Source organism: Canis lupus, chromosome 10, assembly GCF_003254725.2.
Source record: "Canis lupus dingo isolate Sandy chromosome 10, ASM325472v2, whole genome shotgun sequence".
Lineage (NCBI taxonomy): Eukaryota > Metazoa > Chordata > Mammalia > Carnivora > Canidae > Canis > Canis lupus.
Window position 1 is genome coordinate 9,994,414 of NC_064252.1, and position 23,351 is coordinate 10,017,764.

The 23,351-nt window shown below is 42.7% G+C and overlaps 1 long non-coding RNA gene across 1 annotated transcript; it reads right to left on the bottom strand.

The window, feature by feature from the left end:
- Positions 1 to 19,552: 19,552 nt before the first annotated feature.
- LOC112677811 (uncharacterized) lies at positions 19,553 to 22,397 on the bottom strand. The gene is made up of 3 exons (XR_003147202.1): positions 22,033 to 22,397; positions 20,973 to 21,110; positions 19,553 to 20,160 (listed from the first exon to the last, which is right to left on the bottom strand). It is a non-coding gene; the product is annotated as an uncharacterized LOC112677811 (long non-coding RNA).
- Between the last annotated feature and the right edge of the window lie 954 nt (positions 22,398 to 23,351).

Genomic DNA, 23,351 nt, shown 5'->3' on the forward strand with positions numbered 1-23,351 from the left:
CTCTTCTGTTTCTTTCCCATGTTAGATCTCCTATTCCCCGGGGGGCTTCATTTTGGTTGAACACCTCCTCCTTTTACAGATTTGGTTTACTATAAAAATGACTTTATTTTATCTGTCATGAGCAGAATTGTGTTAGTCAAAATTCATATACATAAGTCCCCACCCCAAGCACCTCAGAATGTAGCTATATCGCAAAGAGGGGATGCGGAGATGTAATGAAGTTAAAATGAAGCTTGTAGGAGGGGCCCTAATCCAATCTGACTGACGTCCCTATAAGAAGAGCAAATTTGGACACACAGGGAGAGATAGGGCACCTGTACGCACAAGGAGGAAAAACCATATGAGGCCATCCACAAGCCGCAGAGACACCTTGGTCATGGGCTTCCAGCCTCCAGAACAGCAAGAAAATAATTTTGTTTTGTTTGACCCACTTAATCTGTAGAATTTTGTTACGGACACCTTGGACCCCTAATACACTACCCTATAATTGGTAGATGGTTTGGCTCAGTAAAGAACTTTAGGATGAGATATTGTTCTCTCAAAATTTTGAAAATATTGGGGCAGAAATAGTGGTTGTGGCGAGACATCTTAAAACAATGTATAAAATTTCACTTAGCTTCTCTGCTGTCCTTGAATCCAGAATCTCCTGCTGGCATCGTGAACGTTGTCTCGCTCTATGGGGTGAGTGAGTGGGGGAGATGTAGGGGTATAACTGTTCTTCACATAGACTGGCAGCCACTTCTTCATTCTTTAACCTGCTCCCTGCCACATGGGCCCTCTGATGCCTGGGTCTTTCCTGGATTCTGTTTGTTGGCATCTGCCTCTGTGAGCACCTGGGTTCAGCTTTTTCTCTTCGACTAGGGCCATTTACCATGTCTCTATCCATTTATACCTTTCATATGCGTGTCAACATCTTTGTTCATGTCTCATATTCTCCTTGTCCTGGAAGCATTACACTGTTTTATTTTTTTACTGTCATTCAAATGCATTTTTTGGAGACAGATGAGTTAAGTGAATGTGTTCAACCCACTATGTTTATGCCAGAGTCTATTATTTCTCAGTTTCTATCTTTATTTTAAAATAATGTAATTTTCACTCAATCTGAGAATCATTAAATCTGTAAGTTGTGTTTTATGGTTTTAATATTTGATTTCAGATTGTGGTTGATGTAATTCTAACCTAGCCCCCATGATTCCTGTGCCCTGGTGTACACCCTCCCCATGTAAATCCCTTCCCCTTGAGTGTGGGTAGGAACTACAAAAGTGATGGATATCACGGTTATCCATGGTTGGGGCTATATTATATGAAAAATGTGAAGGGATTTTTGCAGATGTAATTAAGGTCTCTAATCAGTTGACTGAGTTAACTGAAAGAGAGATTGTGCTGGGTGGACTGGACCTAATCAGGTAAGCCCTTTATAGAGGGAGGACTTACAGGGCAGGGACATTCCAAACAGCAGAGATGCTCTCCCACTGGTTTTGAAGAAGCAAACAATCATATGAACTGTTCCTGGAGGGCGCCATGTGGCAGGGCCCTAAGAAGGCAGCATCTGGTAACTGAGAGCAACTCCCAGCCAGCAGTCAGTAAGAAAAATGAGGATTCAGTCCTATAATCACAAGGAGTTGATTCTATCAACAACCAGTGAACTTGGAAGAGCACCCAGGCGTCAGATGAGATTGTGGCCATGACTGACATGTTGGGCACATGGACTCCCAAAGAGAGTACCAAGCTAACCTGGACACTGAAACCCCATGAGGTAATACTTTGCATTGTTTCAGGCACTAAATTTTAGTAATTCATTATTTAGCAATAGAAATAACTCCCAGGTTTGACAGGCTTTATATTCTTTTACATTGAGGTCAAAAAAAATTTTTTTTTTTCCTCTCTGAGCCTTCAGAACATGACATTGGGGTTATGGGGCCACACTGTGATGGCTGGTTGGTTGTTTTATTCAGTATATATGCTATTTCTTCATGTAAAACATTTTGATCGCTTTACTCTTAGATGCCTTTCCAAATGTGGTAATAATTTAAAGAGCATTATTACAAAAAAAGAGGATTATTAAGTAAGCCCTCATCATTTCTGTATTTGCTGAGACTAATTCATTTGGTAATGAAGTAACAATGGCAATCTCTCCTAACATTTACTGAGTGCTCGCTGTGTGGCAAGCATTGTACACAATGCTTTTTGTTTAGTCCTCAGAAAAACCCCATCGAATAAGTATTACTATTCCCCTTTTAGAGTTAAGGAAACAAAGTCCTAAGGAATATACTCAAGATCACATACCTTGTGATGGCAGATTGAGGCCGCCCAACTCCTCAGCCTGTGCATTTAACGCCTATGTGATACTGCCTGCAGCAATCTACAGAATGTCGACATTACTGAAAATAAAACAGTGGACACAGCATTCTTGCATTTCACATAGACGGTGTTGACTGCTCGCAAGCAGCCCTGCAGGTTCTTGTGGTTTTGCTGTAATGTAATTTTTGTCATTTAAATTAGGGAGAGTGGAGTAACTGGGGAGGGAGCCCTGCAAAGTCTAGGTGGTTCTCAGCCAATGGCTACTACGCTTTGATGCTCAGATGGAGGAGCCCAAGGGATCATGCCTGGGTTGATGTGTTCCCCTTCACACTGTAGAGGGGAAAGTGTATGTAGAGTGGAATAAAAGTCAGAGTTCTAATAGGATTTGGCAAGAGGGAGATAGATGTAATGTTGTTTCCCAATAACAACATTAGGGGTCATTTTGCTGTTGGGGAGAGGGGAGACTAGGCCAATATGGACCCCAGTAGGATGCATGGCGGGAGGTTTTGGCTTTTTAAAAAATATTTTATTTATTTATTCATGAGACACACAGAGAGAGAGAGGCAGAGACATGGACAGAGGGAGAAGCAGGCTCCCCCCTGAGCAGGGAGCCAGATGTGGGACTCCATCCCAGGACCCTGGGATCACGACCTGAGCGGAAGGCAGACGCTCAACCACTGAGGCATCCTTGGCTTATGTTTGAGGCTCATATGGGACCTCTGAGTTCCCTCAAGCCTACATCCAAAGTTTGGAATCTTACCACCTCTGCTTGGCCTCCCCTCAGAGGAACTCTCATCAGTGACCTACAGGTGCTGGCACGGGATGGGAAAGAGCGAGACTGCTGGGTCCCAGGGCCGGGCCTGACTCAGGGACTCCCTGCTCTAGAGAATGAACAGGAGCCACAGACTCACACATGAAGAAACACGTTGTATTCTCTGACCAGATTAGCACCTCCTCTTCCCTTGAGAATATTTAGGAAGGATGGAAGCATGCCCCTTCCTATGATGGCAATTACAGATCTGGGGACTTGAGTCTAGAAGGATCTCCAAGATATAAGATGAGTCTATTCTATGCTATGTATCGGACTGATAGATGTCCAGCACTGAGAAGTAATGGAAGACATTTTATTTAAGCTTGTTTAGAAATGGACACATCCACTCTTTCCATTGCTTATGTTTGGCTTTGTGAGTCCTAAGCGGATGGGCACGATGGTACAAAAAAAGGACACTGATTTTTAGGGCTAAAACAAAAGTGCTTAAATCTTCCCCCTGTATTCAGATCTGGAGTCTGATCTAACTTCCAAGTTAAATGGAAGAGCGTGGGATTGAGCAGCAGTTTGCTTTTGAGCTGCACTCCCCAGCCTATCTTCCCACATTATGACTCTCATGGCGAGGCTGCCTGTGTTGTCACCACAGTCACATCCTATTAGGTAAAAATTTTAAGTTAGAAATGGGAGAGCTTTTGAAAACTGTGATTAATTTTGAATTCCTTATAAACAACTAAAACCTACCCCCTTTAATTACTGCATTAAAAATCTTTTAGTGCATTAATATTTTAACATCTAGTTCCAAACCCAGGCTTAATTGCCTAGCCAGCCTTTTGAGATTAATTAGAAGTCCACGGCCTTCATTACATCTGACTGGTTTCTCTGGTCGGGAGCAGTCGGCCTCGTGGTGCTCTTGACTATCTGGTTTGAAAGGTTTTGAAGTTCTGCAGGAAAGCGGCACTGCTGCCTCCCTGGTGAGCTCATCTTCCAACTTATTTGGATGAGGGTCACACGGAGTGAGTATATTGGCTGTATGACCCCAGGAGCTACGGTTTCGTTGTTTGTATGGTCAAAGACAAAAATACTGAAAATAGTTTAGGTGGAGAGAGCTTTAGAGGCAGAAGATGGCAGCAACTTGAATTCACTGAAATACTGAGTGCCTCCTAGGTGCCTGGCACTGCTACAGGCAGCGGGGATGCAGGAGGGAGCCTAACCACTCCCTGCTCTCAAGGCGCCTGTGTTCTAATTGAGGCAAAGGGAGGGGATGGTCACAAACTAACAAGTGTGTAACATGTCAAATGGTGACCCAAGCTAAGAAAAATAAAGCAGAGAAAGGAGCTAGAGTGAGCGCTATTTTACGTAGAATGTTGAAGGAAGGCCTCTCTGAGGCCTCGAGTGACTTGATAGATGTAAGGGAGCATGAGGGAAGGAGGAGCGTATCAGCCAGTGGAAGCCGCAAATGCAAAGGCCCTGGGGCGAGTGAGCAAGGGTGTTCCAAGAATGGCAAGGAAGCCAGTGAGTCTGGGACAGAAGAGTGAGGGGAAGAGAAGCAGGAGATTAAATCAGAGAGGAAGGGTTAGGTTGGAAGATGCTAAGCTATGTTGATGGCTTCAGATTTTAGGATTTCTGAGGGGGAAACTTTGGAGGATGGATTAGCTTCCTATTGCAGCTATAACAAAATACTATAAACTTGTGGCTTAGAGCGATCTGAATTGATTATCTCTGGAGGTTGGGCAGCCCCCATGGTCTCTGAAGGATGTGAGTTTGCTCAGGCCACTGCGACCAAGTACCACAACTGAGTGTCTTGCACCGAAGAATGTAATCTCTCACACTTCCGGAGGCTCCAAGTCTGAGATCAATGTCTGGGCAGGGTTGGTGACTACCCGGGGCTGTGAAGAAGAGTCTGTTCCATGCCTCTCCCCTAGCTTCTGGCCGTTTGCTAGCAATCTTTGGCGTTCTTCGCCTTGTAGCAGCGTCACCTTCATGTCTGCCTTCAACTCCATACGGGGTCCTCCTCGGATGCGTGTCTGCTTCCAAATTTCCCCTTTTTATAAATCCCCCAGTCATATTGGAGTAGAACCCACACGATGGCCTCTTTCTGATTCGATTACCTCTGTAAAGGCCCCATCTCCAAGCAAAATTACATTGTGAGGTGCTATGGGTCAGGCCCCCAACCTGTTTGTGCACAGAGGCCCAATCCAATCTGTAAAATGGAGCTAAAGTCAAAGCAGTGGCAGGGCTGCTTTCCCTCCAGGAACTTCAAGGGGCGAATCTCTTTCTTGACCTTTCTACCTTCTAGAGGCCACCCACATTCCTTGGCTCTTTGCCCTTCCAGCAATGGCACCACTCCAACCTCTCCTTCCATTGTCACATCTCCTTTTCTGACTCTGACCTCCGGCCTCCCTCTTTATAAGGATGCTTGTGATTTTATCTGGAAAATCAAGAACCATCTCCCCTACCCCAGGATCCCTAACTTAATCACACCTGCAAAGACCTTTTTGCCATGAAAGGGGACACAGTCATAGGTGCTGGGGATTGGGACTCCGGATTAGGACTGGACTCGGACATTTCTGCCTCCCTCAGAAGGTTTGAGCAGAGCAGTGATGTGCTCTGCATTGTATGTGAAAAGCATCACCCTACCTGCTGTGTGGAAAGGGGAAGGCGTGTGATGCAGGAGACCTATCAGCAGGCTGTGGCGGTGGTGCTGGTAAGAGACGGTGGGGCCCTGAGCCAGGGCAGAGGCCCTGGGAGGTGATCGCATTCTGGAATCATTGTGAGGAGCCACTTGCCAATGGAGCCCATGAGAGGTGTAAGACAGGGACAAAGAACTCTTCGTTGTATCTGCCTCTTAAGAACAACACCTGCATTTGTTTACCCCATTAGAACATTCGATGTGACTTTGCATTAATTTTCTCATCCTGTGATGTATCCCTTTTATACCTCTTTTACTTAAGAGAGAGTTAGTTGAGGATCAGAGAGGTGACTTGTAGTGATTCTCTTCATTTGATAGCAGTTAATTTTTCTTTTAAATTGGCTATTTCAAAGCTTTGATGGGTTTTAAACACAGAAATGGTTAGTTAAGCTTATACTGGTGATAAAGAGAGACAGATGTCCCTTAACATCACCAAAGTTTTAGACATAGTTTACTAATCCCAAAGCCGGAGAGAATTTCACATTTAGTTTTGTTGGGAATAAATGAATTAATATATGTAAAGAGTCTAGAGCATTGCGTAGCACGTGTAAGCCCTGTATAATATAGCAATTACATATATAGCAATCACAATTGTTATTTATCATTTCGATTCCTTATTTCCCAAAGATATTGAAAATGGTAATATAGAAAAAAAAAGGTAAAACAAAACAAAGAAAGAGAGTAGAGGAAAAATTTGTATTGCAAGGCTAGAATAAATTAGTTGCTACAGTCAAACATTCAATTTAGTTCTGAGCATCCAGGCAGCTAGATCAAAAACAGGAAACACGTTGTGTAATATAGATTTTGCTGATTTCTTATTGAAATCCAATTAGGTCGTCTAAAGAAACAGAACATTTCTTCTCGTGGAATTCCAATCACAATCTAATGGTAGATCCTCACATTAGCGGCTTTAGAAACATAATTTTTTTGTTGTTGTTGTGAAAGCCAAGGGCATGACCGTAAACCTTAGTGCAGCGAAGTCCTCTGTGCATGTGCTAAACCCACATATCCTGCTGTTCACTTTTTGTAAGTGTCCATCCTCCTTGTTGCCAGAGTGACTTTTAAAAATACAAACCTACCCCGATGTTTATAGCAGCAATGGCCACGATAGCCAAACTGTGGAAGGAGCCTCGGTGTCCAACGAAAGATGAATGGATAAAGAAGATGTGGTTTATGTATACAATGGAATATTACTCAGCTATTAGAAATGACAAATACCCACCATTTGCTTCAACGTGGATGGAACTGGAGGGTATTATGCTGAGTGAAGTAAGTCAGTCGGAGAAGGACAAACATTGTATGTTCTCATTCATTTGGGGAATATAAATAATAGTGAAAGGGAATAGAAGGGAAGGGAGAAGAAATGTGTGGGAAATATCAGAAAGGGAGACAGAACGTAAAGACTGCTAACTCTGGGAAACGAACTAGGGGTGGTGGAAGGGGAGGAGGGCGGGGGGTGGGAGTGAATGGGTGACGGGCACTGGGGGTTATTCTGTATGTTAGTAAATTGAACAGCAATAAAAAATAAATTAAAAAAAAAAAATAAAAATGCAAACCTGCTAGTGTTACTTCCTTGCTTAAAATTCATCCCTGATACTCCGTTGTTCACAGCAGTGTTCTCAGGCTTATTTTTAGCCAGAGAACCATTTCTTCAAATCAGAATTTATATGGAAATCCAATAGGTAAAATGGATATAGGCTGAGCTGCTCCAGGGGAAGTGGGTGCGGGGACCTCCCTCGTCTGCCTGCTTGGCCTCACCTACTCTTTCCTCTTGCATCCCACCTGGTCCTCTGAACTGTCAGGATCTAAGCAGAGCCTCCCAGTAGGCCCCAAAAGGACCTGTTTCCACCCTCAGGTGTTGCCACCCAATCTGCACTTGGGCTGAGCTGAGAATCTAAGTTCTTAGCCAAACTATTTTGAGACTAAGTAATTATTTTAAAAAATTAAAATCATGTGACTTTGGAGATGTTTATTTTTTGATCAACAAATTGGTTTTAGGTTTATTGGTGGACATCTAAAATAATTCCTTTAGATTGGGGTTTTACAAAGTCTCTCTAAAAAGCACTCAAGCAGACAGATTACCTAAATGTTAAAAAATAACACAAGCATAATAATTATTCTTGAAACATGACTACATTTTATTTAATTTCTTAGTTTGATCAGTCTCTATGTCTATGATACTGTGTTTCTCCCTTTTCTTTCTTTCTTTTTTTGATATGGTTCTAGATTTTCATAAAGTTGGCTATGATGTTCAAAACTGGATTTATGGTATATAACTTGGAAATTTTTGACACTTTTAATTGACTTTTCTCTGAAGACCCTATTTTTAATGAGAATATGTTCTCTGGGCGCTGGGGTACTTACTAAGCTCAGAGCAAGTTCTGCTAAATTAAATATCTTCTCAATTCTATTTTTTTTTAATATATTAAGGTGAGTAAAAATTTTAGCCCAGATATTTTCCTTTCAATCTAGAACACTGTTCTTTGACATACATTGCTGTAAGAGGTTGTCTTTATGATTATTTGAAGTGCTTCACCAAATTTTTTTGAGACAGGCAGAGAGAGAGAGAGCAAGTGTGTGCAGAGGAGAGGCAGAGGGAGAGAGAATCTTAAGCAGGCCCCAAGTTCAGCACAGAGCCTGACATTGGACTTGATCTCACGACTCTGATCATGACCTGAGTCAAAATCAAGAGTTGGACGCCTAACCGACTGAGCCACCTAGGCAGCCCAATGCTTCATCAAATTTATATGTTGCAACAGTATAAGCTTCTCAACTATATCCCATTCCATTCTGGAACAGAATGCAATTTCTCCAATTAAAGTAGGTGCCCCATCAAAAGATTTTCCTCAAGTCAAGACTTGACTTGACTTATAATTCTGAAGACTTGACTTATAATTCTGAAGTGCAATTATAGAATTTCAAAATTAAATCCTGTCTACCACTTTAATGCTTATTTTTACATTTGTTCACTTCCTTGCTTTTGTAGGGACTAAATTCACTGCTTCTCTGTTTGCTATCTTTGTTTTCAATAGCCTTAATTTCCTAAAACATTTGGCAAGCTGAAGTTTTTTTGGTTCTCCATTTGTTGAATGCCTTGATTAAAGATTTCAATACTTTCACATAAAATGCACCCAAAACGAAGAAAATTTGTTTACAAAAATGCCTCACACCATTGTAGAGTACTTAGGTTGATTTAAAAAGTAATTTGTTTAAACAATCAAGCATTTCAAAAATCCAGTTGATAGAAGGCAGCAGGGGAAGCCTAGAGCTACGCTAAAATATCGCTTTTCTTCAACATCAGCTTCCTCATGTCAGTTTTGTACTTTAGTTATTTTAATTATGTATGGTGATATAAAATATGTAAAAATCACTCTAATTTCATTGGCAGGTTATAGAGGCTTGGTTTGGACAGATTTATATCAGACTCGTGAGTTGCATGTTAGTGCTTCATGAATTTCTTCATTTAGTAAATATTGTTTTCACCACACTTTTCATTCTAGACTCAGGCCTCCTAAACTGTGAGCGAATGAATGTTGCTTTAACTTTGCCAAGTTTGTGGTAATTTGTTACAGCAGCCTCAGAAAACAAACACACATGCCTTTATGATAGTACTTATCACATGTAATTATAGGGTCTCCTGCGCTAGATAAATCATATATTTTTTAAAGGCATCCTATTTATCTTTATATCTCTAGCTTTCACCATAGTGCTTAGAATATTCCATTTTTGGTTAAATGAATAAATGATGTTAATGTATTAAGTTTTCATTTTTGTGGAGTAAGGACTTAAGTATAACTGTACTTATATTTAAAGACTGTACTTGGAAGAGTATAAATTTATTTTATTAAAACTAAAATCAATGTAAGTTGTAAGCCTCCATTTCCGCTGGGTAATGGAAAGCTCAGTCTTTCTTCATCTGTTCGGCTTTAAGGCTCTATCTCTTTCATAATTCTCTACTCTTTTCCTAGAGGAAGCTCACTTAGGTGGCCTGCATTCCAAGTGGCTTGCCGTAGACTGAATGTTTGCATCTCCACGACATTCGTACGTTGACACCTAATCAAGCTCCGATATGATGGTATTAGGAGCTGGGGGCCTTTGGGAGGTGATTAGGTCAGGAGGGTGGAGACCTCCTGAGGGAAATTGGTGACCTTATAAAAGATGCCCCAGAAAGCTCTCTCACTCCTCCTGCCATGTGAGGACGCAGTGAGAAGACAGCCACCCACCAGGAAGAGTGCTCTCACCAGACACTGAATCTGTGTCAATAGCTTCCAGAACCGTGAGCAATAAATTTCTGTGGATTATAAGCCACCCAGCTATGGCATTTTCTTCTAACAGCCCAAACAGATTATGACAGGCCTCATACATCCCCTGGCATCGGACGTCAGTCCAGTCCCCCTGGAGATGTGGCCCTCTGCCTGTCCCTTGGGCTTCCGTCCTTACCATCAGTACTTCCCTTGAGTTGACTAGAATCCCACTGAGGCAACTGGTTGTCACCACCACTCCCTTCACTCGGTATCCCCTGGAGGTTCTTCACTGCTGTTGGCCACTTCTGTACACTTCTGTGGAAGCTTGGGAGTGTGTGTATTGGGGGGACGCACGGGGACTTGGTGCGACATCCCCCAAACCCAACAGCCTACATATTTCCTCTGTCTATTGCTGCCAGATGGAATGTGCCCTTCTTCATACCACTTGTACCCCCTGGACAATGGTCTGGGAAGCTTCTGCTCTGGGAGCGCCTCATATTTTCTTGGGATTTCTATTGCAGTTCTGTAGTCTTGCTGCCTCCTTTGTTTCTAGGATGAAGTCTATGGCCTGGAGGGCAGGGCTTTTTCTCAGGGACGCCCTGGCTTATTTATGCTATCATGGTCCCTCTGTTTCTCCCTTTTCTACTCTCTAGTCAAACTCTTATTTGATTTCGGGAGTAATGTAGCAACTCATGCCATCATGCTGTAGGATTTATTGTGTAAAGTTTGTGCTCTAGGTCCACGGAGATTTGGCTTATGATATTTAAAGCCTAGTGTTTTAAAAGTTAAAAACAAAATCATCAAAAGACAGAAAATCAACTCCTCTCTTTCCAAAAATGAAACAAAACAAAACAAAACAAAACCAAGAAGCCATTCTCAATGTTTTGCCATTGAAAGCCCAGGCTTTTGCAATTAAGGGAAGCATCCAGAGACCATTCCAGCTGCTACTGGTGTGGGACTGGAAGCCTAACCCTAACCTAACCACTGGGTGGGGATGACAGGAAATGGAAACATGCATGGTTCAATATTAAAATATTACTCATTATTATAACATGGCAAAAATGTAGTATTGAAAGTAAAATAATTACTTGGAGACTTTAAAAAGAAAGCTTTCCTGAAACAGAATATTTGAACAAAGTGTAAGTGATGAATAGAGAGAAAAACTGACATTTTGAAATACGTGCATTCCCACGTTTTTATATCTCAAGTCTCTGCAGATCATCAAAATTGATAGAAGGAGTGAGCTGATAGTTCATAATCTGGAATATGGAGCTCATAAATAATATTGGGAACTACATATCAAGTCTTTATTCTCACAAACCTGGCATTTTCTGACATTGACACCAAAGCATGTTAATTTGGGGAGCTGAGGTTTCCCATGGTCACATGTTCTCTAGAAGTTAAGAGATCTTCCTGAATGGCCTTCTCCTCTGGATATAGAAATGGTGCCTTTGTAGAATCAGTGGGAAATTTTAAGTATGGACTTCTACCCTAGAAACAGATCTCCCTTCATAACACAGTTGGCTTTAGAAGAACAAAGAATGGGCAGCCCTGGTGGCTCAGTGGTTTATTTAGCGCCAACTTTGGCCCAGGGTGTGGTCCTGGAGACCTGGGATCCAGTCCCACATCGGGCTCCCTGCATGGAGCCTGCTTCTCCCTCTGCCTGTGTCTCTGCGCCCCCCATGTCTCTCATGCATAAATAAATACAATCTTTTTAAAAAAAAGAACAAAGAATGAAGCCTAGATTCTTAGTGAGTTGAGTTGGGAGAAGAGGGGAAGTTCTGATGTCTGTTCTGAGTCTAGGACTAAAAAATTTGGATTTGTATAAGGCCCAACCAAGTGTCAGCGGTCTGCCCGGCATGGCGCTATGACCCTGCATATTAGAGAGACTGGTCACACGGGTCTGGGTGGCCCATTCCTTGCTGGCCTTCAGAGAGACTCTAGTTCTCTGGGGAGGCCTGGAAAAGCTGAGGGCTTCTAACCACTGCAATGAAAGATTTACTCCTGTGGGTCCAAAGCTTTGTGGTGATGGGAAAATGGGGCTGTCTAGGACACCACCTAGCTGGAAAGAGGGAGAAGGAGGAAAGTCAGTGATCTGTCTTTCTGCTGCTTCTCCCTCTGCCCCCCACCCTGTGCTCGCTCATGCTCACTCGTGCTCACCCTCTGCTCATGCTCGCTCGCTCTCTCTCGATCTGCTCTCCCCCAGCTTGTGCTCTCTCTTTCTCTTGCTCTGCTCTCGCTCTCAAATAAATAAAATCTTTAAAATCAACCCGTGAGACTGGTGAGATCTGGGAATGGGTCAACGGCAATTGCGACATATCTGTGACATGCTTGAAATGAATTTTATGAAGGTAGCCAGCCTCTCGGCTTACTGGTTAGTGCGACGCGAGCTCATTTTGATGAGCTGCTGCAGGACGTGGACAGATAATTGCCAAATTGGTAGTATCAATACCTCGCAGATCTCGGTCACATGTCTGAACTCTATGGATTTACCGTCTAACACAAACTGCCAATATTCAGCTGGAAGCTAGCTGAAAGATGGACAGGAAGTTTGTCCAGAACTGCTGGAGTGTCACAGCAACCCAGTTCCACTCTGAGAGGGGAAGAGGAATTAAAAGGAGGACAGGATGGATTGAGAAGTTTCCAAGGCTTTGGTTGTGTGCCAAGGAAGAATTTCAATTTTTTTTTTTTTTGGTATTTATGAAAACTGAACTTCTGACCCCCAAATGTGGATTCAGTGGGAGGTTGGAACGCTGAAATGTTGTTATTGATGATGTGTGGGCAGAGTTCCTGCCGCAAGAAGCTTGGCAGTTACAAAGGTTAATTCTCTTCCCGGCCATCAGGTTCAGAAAGAATTCCCATGCGGTGATGGGCTCTCTCAAGTAACCCCTGAACCCACTGAGTATCCTCTTGCATGAGACATGTTATAAAGAGGCAGAGCACAGGGAAGGATGAGGCTTCCTTGGATCCACTTTTCTACTAGACCGCCACACTCTCCCTTTCAGTTTATGGGTAGCTTGGGGAAGCCAAATTCAGACAACACAGTCCAGCATTTCTGGGGAACAGAAATTAAATCTTTTACAGGTTCCTCACAGTGCTTTTTACAGGGTAAGCCCTCAAGGGAAGTTGAATTAAAAAAAACCCCACATATTTCAATGCTGTTGGTCAAACCTGCCATCGTTCAAAATAGGCCATCAGGTATCACCAGCAAATCACTTTTGCCAGTTATAAAGGAGAGGTCCCCTCCAGCTCTAAAATCCAAAACCTGTGTTTTATATTCCATGTTTTGTGAATAAACCTATATTCAGAAAAGAAATCAGCGGTCCCTGGAGATCAGCTACTTCAGGATGTTGGTGAGTTGTGTAAGCTGTAAAACTCCCCAAAAGTCAGGCGAGTGGGGCAGGATGGGGGCACCATTTCAGAAAGAACAGATGATTCATGGGAATCGACCACAGAGTTCTCCTCGTCGTGTGAATGTAGCTCGTGGTTGGACTAAAAGACTTCTTATTCCAAAGTTTTATGATTGTTTTTTTTCACTCATTGCATGAGGATATTGGTGGAAAAGACACAACGACCACAAGAAAATTGTTTTTAAAACCATATTTTAAAGTGTTGCACCACGTGCCTTTGTTGTTACGTAAATGAAACCTTGAGATACGGAGACTGGTGGGATCTTGCCTAGAGAGGGTCAGACATTTCAATCCACTCGGTTGTATTCGTGCCATATGTGTAAATAACTCCAATACACAAGTGAGCCTGGGAGGAAGAGTTAATCTGGAAAAACGCTCGGTCCCATCAATCATGTTTTAAAATCCTTAAAACAGTTTTGTCAGATTCTGAGACTTAAAAGGCGAAGATAAGGATGACTGCTTTCAAAGCCAAGTGTGAAAGTCATCCTTTTCGTATCTCTCTCTGCTCCCACAGTGCAACTGGCTCTTGCAAAATGGGATCTCCTATCTCTTTACTAATGAGAACTCAGACCTTCTCTGGGGACTGGCAGCTGGAAAGGCTCATCACTCATAGTTTGATGTTATCTCTTGTTCTCAAATAACTGACGCTGGAGTTCTGAACATTTGCCTTTTAGCTTTCGTGGTTGCCCAACGTTATGTTAATTTGTGGGGACTGTGATGTAAGTATGCACCTTGAGTGGCTGCAGAGTCTTTACGTTTGTTGAGAAAGGAAGAAAATTACCTTCACTGAAGCCTGCGATCCTAGGGTCCTTTTTTTGTGTGTGTTCTTGGTCTTTCCTTCCAGGAGATGGCGACAGAACATCATAAATATCAAATTACACGCTGCAAGGGTTTTTGCCCCTCAAGGCCTCCCATTCTAGAGCCTACACTCTGTGTGGATAATTATTCAGGATCTGAGCCATGTGTGAGCTATCTCATTGCAAAATAGGATCTCATATCTCTTTACTAATGAGAACTCAGACCTTCTCTGGGGACTGGCAACTCTAAAGGCTCTGCAAGTTGGTGTTTGGCAGTCCTCCCTTCTCCACTTAGGGTGAGGGCAAGCACAAGAAATGAAATTATATTTGCCAAGAAACAATTTCACATGACCTTGGTTGAGGAATGGAAATTTTGTATCCTGCTTGTCCATCTACCAGTTGACTTCTGATTTCCTTATTAGGAGAGAGAAATTATCCCCAGGTCTATTATCCACTGCTGTCTAAAATTAGCTACCTTTCGGAGTGATCTCATTTGAAGATATCAATTATTTGATTGCCTTGGAGATTTTATTAAAATGAAAAGCTCCTGATTTGGCAAAAACAACTCCAAGAAAAATTGGAATAAGTGAGCAAAAGGGAACCTGATGGAGAGTTAGGTATAAGAATCTAGAAGGAGAGAGAGGATGGGTGTCTAGAGGCCAGCTGTCACGGGTAGCTTGGCAACTAAGGATGGGGACATTCTCTGGGGTGGCCCTGGATGCTTTTTTTAATTCACAAAAAAATACAACCATACTGTAGTACTTCACAGTTGAAAAGGAGAAAAGAAAAAAAAAAAAAAAAAAAAGAAAAGGAGAAAAGAGAAATGCTTCCTTCCAGGTCAATACTTTTGTAAGTGCTGTTTTACAGACAAGAAGGTCCAAAGATTGATTGATTTTTTTTTTAAGTATGTAGACACGATCAACAAGTGTTTACTTAGTTTATTAGAAAATAAATATTATTAGAAATATTTTTGAGCTCCAGCTGGGAGCTGAGTCCTGTGTTAGGAAGTGGGAATGCAAAGCTAATTAAATTTGGGTATGCACATAGTGCTGCTAGACAGGTGAACCAATATTGGTAAAGAAGACTCTCTAAAATACGTGGGTTCTTCAGCTTTTAGTGGCCCCAGCATGAAAGAAAGTCATCTAGGGCAGCTGCTTGCCAGACGGGGAAGCTGGGGAAGCATCCTAACAGCAAATCTCTGGGTTTAAATCCCGTCTTATCACTCACTGGCTGTATGACCTTGGGCAGATTATTTAAACTCACTAAATGTCAATTTTCTCATGGAAAGTGGGAATGATAATACTCCCTGGTGAGTCCGTTGCAGGAATTGGATGAAATACCGTAAGCCAAGCATTTGGCATTGTACTTGGTTCGGATTCAGTAAGTGCTGGTCTGAGTTTGGTTGGCTCCCCTCCCGCTGGCGAGGGCTTGATGCCCTCTGTTTATTTGTTGCTGTGATCCTAGGGGAACATCCTCCCCTGCCTCTTACAAATTGCATGCAGACTGTGGTTCTCCCTCTAGGCTTGCTGTCTCCAGGCGCAGAGGGTTCTATTTCTAGAACTTAATCTCAGACCCCCCAGTCCCTGTCTGATACCATCCAGTTAATCTGGACGTAGGTAAACTCACATGGACGGTGCTTTTGCGTCTTGCCACCCATCTGATGCCACATGCGAAAGCAGAAATTAAATCTCCCACCCAAGAGATAGGGCAGGAGGCATTTTCACCATTTGTGTTTGGACATGAACACAACGCTCTGTAGCTTAGGCTTCCCAATCACAGGACGGAGAATGGGAATCTGGCCAGTGTGACAGATTTCTGTGATTTGCTGGCGTGTCAGAGGGGCATGGCAATTTTAGAGACAAGAGGAGGTCTCATCTGAGTTTTCAGCTTTTCATTCATGCTACCAGGGCTATATGCCCGCACTGTGCTAGCCAATGGCCATCCACTCAAGTGCTAGGGAAGATATTCGATCCCATTTGATGGCAAGTCAATGGCCCACACTGTCAACACCAGTAAACAGCTGGTACGGGCGCCCTGGTGCAAATGCTCTGGGTACCAGCCACGAGTACAAAAGTCTACAAGTGGCAACTCTCCTAAGTTCGGTGAAGCTGGCGGCTAATAGGAGTATGACGGGGCACACGAGCAATTTAAAGTTTTCTAACAGCTACATTAAAAAGGTAAAAAGAAACGAATGAAGTCCATCTCAGTGATATATTCTGTGAGTCCCAGCACATGCAAGCTGTCATTGCAACATGCAATCAATAGAACAATTAATAATGCAACATACTACATTCCTTTTACCACTCAGTCTTCAATATCCGTTACGCAACTTAGTACACTTAGGGCACATCTTAATTTGGATAAGCTGTATTTCTTTTTTTAAAAATTAATTAATTAATTAATTATTCATGAGAGACACACAGAGAGAGAGAGAGAGAGAGAGAGAGAGAGAGAGGCAGAGACAGGCAGAGGGAGAAGCAGGCCCCATGCAGGGAGCCCGACGTGGGACTCAATCCCTGGTCTCCAGGATCACACCCTGGGCCGAAGGCAGGTGCTAACCGTTGAGCCACCCAGGGATCCCCTCGTATTTCAAGCTCTCTACCCTCACGTGTGGCTGGTGGCTGCCCTACTAAAGAGCACAGGTGCACAGGGCGACGAAGGGGCCTAGCTCTCTGCCTCACGGAGAGAAGACACCTAGAGAAGAGGAAGTGTCCTCGAGGGGCCCAAAGATTATCCCAGAGGGAGCACGTAGTAGGAGTAAAATGTTATAATGTTAAATGAATGTAGTTTTCATTTCTCTCTCCTTCGACTTGAAATCATGTTTCCCCGCAGCCTTCCCGTTGGGAGGATTCCCCGGAAAGTGGTGGATGTACATAACACTTTGGGGGGAAGGCAGTAATCTGGGGCAAGTCTCTGTCAAATAAGACCAAGAAGTAAAAGAGAACGTTTCTGATCTAAGGAGGAGATGCAGACAGGAGGGAGGTTGAGAGGAAGGGGGGAGAGTGAGACACCAGTGTTCTCGCCTCCTCCTACTGTTTAGGGTTTGAAGGGTGAGGTGCCCCAGCACCCTGGTAAGCGTGAGGGAACGTACGGAAATCGAAGGTAGTGACCCACTTCCATGGGAACAGCCTGGGGAAGGCTGCAAGCTTCTAGACACTCTGTATTTAAATTGATACCATCTCCAAAAAAGGGAGAAAAGGCAGTAAAGTGAAATGGGAGAGAGAGAAAGAGAGATCGAGATAGAGAGAGAGAGAGAGAGCACGTGCCTGAGGCCCTGGGGAAGCACAGCCTGCGGGAGACCTCAGAGCCCCTGTGTGCCCTGATAAAGGGACCCGGAGGTGCTCAGAAGCCAGAGAATCACAGAAGTTTGGTGCCAGAGAAACAAGTGCAGAATTGAAGACCTGTCAGCTGGAGGCCAACTGTTGGGATCACAGACTCCAGTAGCAGACCTCAGCTCAATGCCCCATGAGGCCAGAGGGGACACAAAGGTCCTCCGAGGACACCGTAGAGGCCCGCAAAAGACCATCGGTTCTCCAAATACCAGCAAAACCCTGGAGCACATGCCAACAGCCCCTGCTGAGGTGTGTTTGCATTGTTTAGGGTCCAGTCAGGAAACAGAACCCACAACAGGTAATGGGGGGGATTTATTAGGGATGCTGGTTGGGGAGGCGTTGGGAGAGTTTAAAATGGGGGAAGGTGAGGTAAATCCTGCAATCCACGAAGGCTGGAGGCCATCGCCTCTTGCAGCAGGGCCTCCCCGGCTCCCTTTAGGGAAGACGTGCAAACCCTACTACTCACTATTTCTCTGGCTGGTTGGCATGTAGCAGCGGAAGGAGAATGGAGGTGTTTGGAGACTAGAAGAGGTTCTGGAAGTCAAACTACTTTTGTGGTTTGTAACTCAATGATTTTTAACCTCAAGAAAAAAATATTCTTTTATCACCAATTCCTACTTTAGGGGGAGAAAAAAAAGTTGAAGTCTTGAACTATTGAAGTTAATACAATTTTTTTCTGTGGAATAAAACTTTGATTTTGGTACTTCTGACGGACATTTCTTCGAGTCAGAGTGATGGGTGCTGGGCAAGGAAAAAGGATAGCTAAAGGGTTTCCAGAAGCAAAAGCCCCCCCAGTGTTAAGAATCACCTCCCCACACAGGAAGCCATACTTAGGAATGACCGCCTTGCCCCTTGTGCCAATAAGGGCTCCCCTTCATTTAATAATTTAAAGGGTACGGGGTGCAAAGCCTGTTCTCACCTTAAATGCCTCTCCTATACAAAAGGATTTCTTCTGTTTGATGTGCTGCCTAAAGTTCTGCCCATTTGTTCTTTTCAATGGACGTCCTGGGCTTCCTTTTAAAATGCAAGTGTCTCTAGGTGGCTTAGACAGTCAGGGCCAGATAAGAATTGATTTACCTGCATTGCTTTCTAGCAATCTAAAGCTTCTTGGAGATTAGAATGGGTACCAGTGAAAGACGGGCTTTCTGGAGCTTCTGTGGAGTTGGAGAAAGACCTGCCAAGCTACACTTAGGCAGCATGAACAGCAAGGAAATTTTGCCCAGAACTTAGCCTGTTGCCAATTCAAACTTTACTTCTAGAAAGAATCTCCCTGATTTGTAGAACCAGTTAAACCACTTTGGAACTCCCATTTTCAATAGATTGAATATGTATTAAACTACCATCGTAGGCTTGATATCGAGTAAGGCGGTCTCGGTATTTAGGGAGCCCCTATTACGTGACATGAGTTTTGCGCACATGATTTTGCTTGATCTCCTCGGCAGCCTGTTCTCCGGTGTGAAAACCTAAACCCAGAGGAGGTTAAGCCACTACGTAGGGTTGACATAGCTGGAATTTAAGTCTAGTTTCTCATGTCCTCCATGAGCCCTGAACTTTTTGATATCAGATTTCTGAATATTTGTTCCATCTGTGGGTCCACAAGATAGCCGATATTGTGGCATAATGGGATAATCTTTTATTTATATATTTATATATTTATTTAGCTTGGTCATAGGATACGTGTGTATCTATTTTCATTAAATATAGTATCAAAAGCTTTCCACAGTGTTTAAACCAATTTTCACACCAGCGGTGTGTGAGAGTTCCAGTTGCTGCACCTCCTTGCAAATATATGGCACCGTCAGTCTTTTCTTAAATTGAGATATAATTTACTTATTTGTTACATTATATTTGTTTCAGATATACAACATGATATATTGCAAAATGGTCACCACGAGAAGTCTAGTAAATGCCCGTCATCTCGCAGTTACATTTTTTTTTTTCTGGAATCTTCTTTTTATAGAATGCGTAGGGCTTTTTAAAAAAAACACTGAATAATTACATGATGGGGAAATATGATAGGACATCTGATACCGGGTCTTGCATGTCTCCCTAGGGTAAAATTATCTTCTGTAATAATGTCGGGAGAATATTTAGATGCAAATAACATGAGCATGGCTATGAGCTCTCACAGCTGATGGACGTACATGCTGCTACTTAAAAACATTGAGGGACGTGTTAAAATATTGAAGACTATATATTTTTTTTACAAGCAAATATATTTAATGAAGTTGTAATTCCACTAAACGGAATGTGAAGGACCCGTATTTCAGAACAAGCTTGACAGGAGAGTAATATTTTCATGTAATTGAAGTAATTTTTTACTTTTTCTGTGATAATTTCAGTGTGCCAGTACACAATAGGAATAACTTTATTCCCTGGCTAATTGGAATGTGTAATTCTGAAAGAGGCATCGATCATCTTAATTAGAAATAAGGTTTATGATGTTGAGATAATGGCCTTTGGTTTGGTAATTTGGAGCAAGTTAATTCAGAAAGGGAGACAGGAGCTCGACCCTGGCTTGCTTCTGGTTCAGGTCTGTCCATGCACGTGGTCTATTCACCTTCCACAGGAAGCTCTGCCTGTGGGAAGTTGGAGCCTGGGCCAGCCCAAGGCAAGACCTGGCAGGAAAGAGGGAGGGGCCATGTTGCTGAGTCCTTCTTCCTTCTCTGAGCTGTGTTTCCACCTCTTGGTGTCCCCTCTCGCTGCTTCACAAGAGCCAAGGCCCTCCAGGAACCCCTGAGTATGCCCATCGCCTCCATTCGGGGCGCCCTCCTCCTCCTTGCTTCCACTCCACTCCAGCTCTCCCTCAGCTGTTCCCACCCAGTGAGGAGGAAAGGATTAGACTACACCTAGAAGCCCAGAGGAAGGGTGGGGGTTTGTACCTTCACCCAAACACCAAGCCTGGGCAGAGGTCCAGCTGTCTGTCACCCACCGTGCTCTGCCCTTTTCTTTGCCAAGGGCTCCCCCTGTGAGCACCGTGGGTCTGTGGCAGCCCATGAGGGCCTTTGTGCGATTCATCCACCAGGAGGGAGTTTCCCTTTCTGCTCTGTTCCAAAAACACCCTGTAGCTGGCAGTGGCTCTGCCTAAATTAATTATTTACAGTGACGTAGACCTTTAAAGCATTTATTTCAAAACGTCCTTATAGACATGATCTCACTTGAAAATTACAGTAACCCAGGGGCTTAAAGTGGGTCAGGGACCATTTATCTCTACGGCGCAGATGAGGAAGGTGAGGTTTGGGTTGAGTGACTTTTCTAAGGTGTTAGATCGGGATCTTGAACCCTGTGCTTGTAACTTGATCTTCATTGTTCTTTCTGCTCCTTCTGTGGGAATCTATTCATACTGAAATGTGAATGACTAATAGTATTTTTTTATTATTATTATAAGACTGTGTATAAATGACAGAGAATGGAATAAGTGACTTCTCACCTGTTATCCAGATTCAATAGTTACTCGATTTGGCCACAGCTGTACGTACTTCTCAGGCATTGTGTCTTCTCATTTACATATTTCAGTTGTTATATCTTAAAACACATGTTCTTGTAGAGCCACGATGCATTATCATACCTATTAAAATTAATAATGATTCCTTGGTATCATCTAGTAGGCAATTCATATTCAAATTACCCCATTAAAATTATTTTATAGGAAGTATATCTAAGTCAGAAACCCCAAATTCTTTTATTCCATCTATTATCCCTTCTTTCTTATTTTCAACTTCTTTACTGCTGCCTTCTCTATCATTTAGGAACTTACTGAAATATCTACTGTCTTTGAACACACACACACACACACACAGACACACATACTTACTTGGAGTTGCTATCCTATGATTTTCTTTAACCTTCTCAACCACAGTCCATAAAAGATAGCCTGCACTTATTTATAAACTTTTTTATGCCATAAACTCTGAGTACCTTCTATCCACCACATACGGTGAAAGCATTTGAGAATACAGAACTAAAAGTTCATTTCCCTCACTACCACAAATATTCTGTGTTTTTTTTTTTTTTTTTTGTAGTTCCTACCCCCGTCCCTCCCTGTCCCTTCCTCCTCTCTCATACCTATCCCTGGGCAACCAATGACCTGCTTTCTGTCACTGTAGATAAGTCTGCACTTAAAATTTTATATAAATGGCATCCTATAATACGTATTCTTTCTGGTTTGGCCTCTGTTACTCAGTATCGTTGAGATTGATCCATATTGTGCTGTGTATATTCCACTGTATTGATATACCACAATTTGTTTATCCAATCTTCTCTTCATGGGCATGTGGGTTGTCTTCAGTTTTCAACTGTTACAAATAAAACCACTATGAACACTTATGGGCAGTTTATGGACATATGCTTTCCTCTCTCTTGGGTTAATACCTAGGAGTGGAATGGCTGGGTTCAGAAAAGTTACTACAGGATAACACACTCCACCTGCCCAATGGAAGAAAAGGGAGACCCTCCCGTGGAAGACATCCATGCTCATAGACCGTACTTACTCTAGTTTTGATGGGAGTCTCTCTCTTTAGCCTGAAAGTCTTGCTCTTTGAAGATTCTGAGGTGTTAACTCTTCCACTTTCTGAGCCATGCAAATTCAGAACCCGAGCACTATCTTCAGGAGGAGACCAGTTGTATTGTTGCAGGCTCCTTCTTTCCAGTCGTCGGATTTTATCTTCTCTGCAATAAATGACTGAGAACAGCAAATTATCAATGGTAAACCTGGCCCTGCATTTGGGTCTCCTCTAGTTTTCAATCTGCAGGATTTGTGTGAGCACAGAAAGCTCTGTTGGTTTCAGCCTATTTGGGCCAAGCCCAATCACTGATCTCCTACCGATGGCATTCACCTCTTGGCAAGCGCCTCAAAGGGAGGAAACAGGTGGGTATGGTCAGCTTACCTAGAAAGAGTTTTCCCTACCCTGGATGGGATTTTAGAGTTAATCTAAACCTCATTGCCTCCAGGAAATAATAGTTTAATATCTTAATTTTTTTTTTTTTTTTTTTTTTGCAGTTTGATTTTCTTTTGGTTACTGCAATGACATCCTATCTCACTTTTAATGGTGCTGATGCTGGTGAGTGGAGGCCCACAATTTTAATCCCACCATAGTTTATACCAGAAAAGGCAATATACTTGCCTAGACTATATAAATTGTATATTAATCTATAACTGAGGATTGAAGGTCTAAATATGTTACCAGACAATGGACAAGAAGACATAGTTTAATCAGCTGCAGAGAGTGAAAAATATTCTATTCTAAATTCAGTTTGCCCTTGATCATAAAAATGTATACACAGTTAAATCAAATTTCATCCAATTCCCAAAGTGTAATTTTGACGAGTGTCTTTTTTTCCAAACCTTAAGTCGGGGAAGCATACTCTCTGGTTAACTCTCTATTAGATGTCAAATTCAAGTTTTTAAAAAAGGAAAGACAAAGAGATTAATGTTGAAGAAATTCATCCCCTGCTGATTTAACTTCTATAATTAAAAACATCATCTATCTTTTCAAAATTCTTTATTGGAATATAACTTGTGTTTCTGAAATTGCACCCATTGGACATGTATATATTTCAATGAGCTTTGACAAGTGTACGCACCTGGGTAACCATCCCCACAGTCAGAATACAGAACAACTCTCAGAGGTTGCCACCTTTTGTTATTACCCCCATACAGGCCTTCCCCTGCAACCAGTAGTCCTCTCCTTCCTTCCTTCCTCACACTCGTGGCTGGTTTCTGACTCAAGCCTTTGTATCACCATCACTGCCTCTGAAACGCTCCCCTTTGCTTTACTTGCCCTTCAAAGACTTTCTAGATTGATTCTTC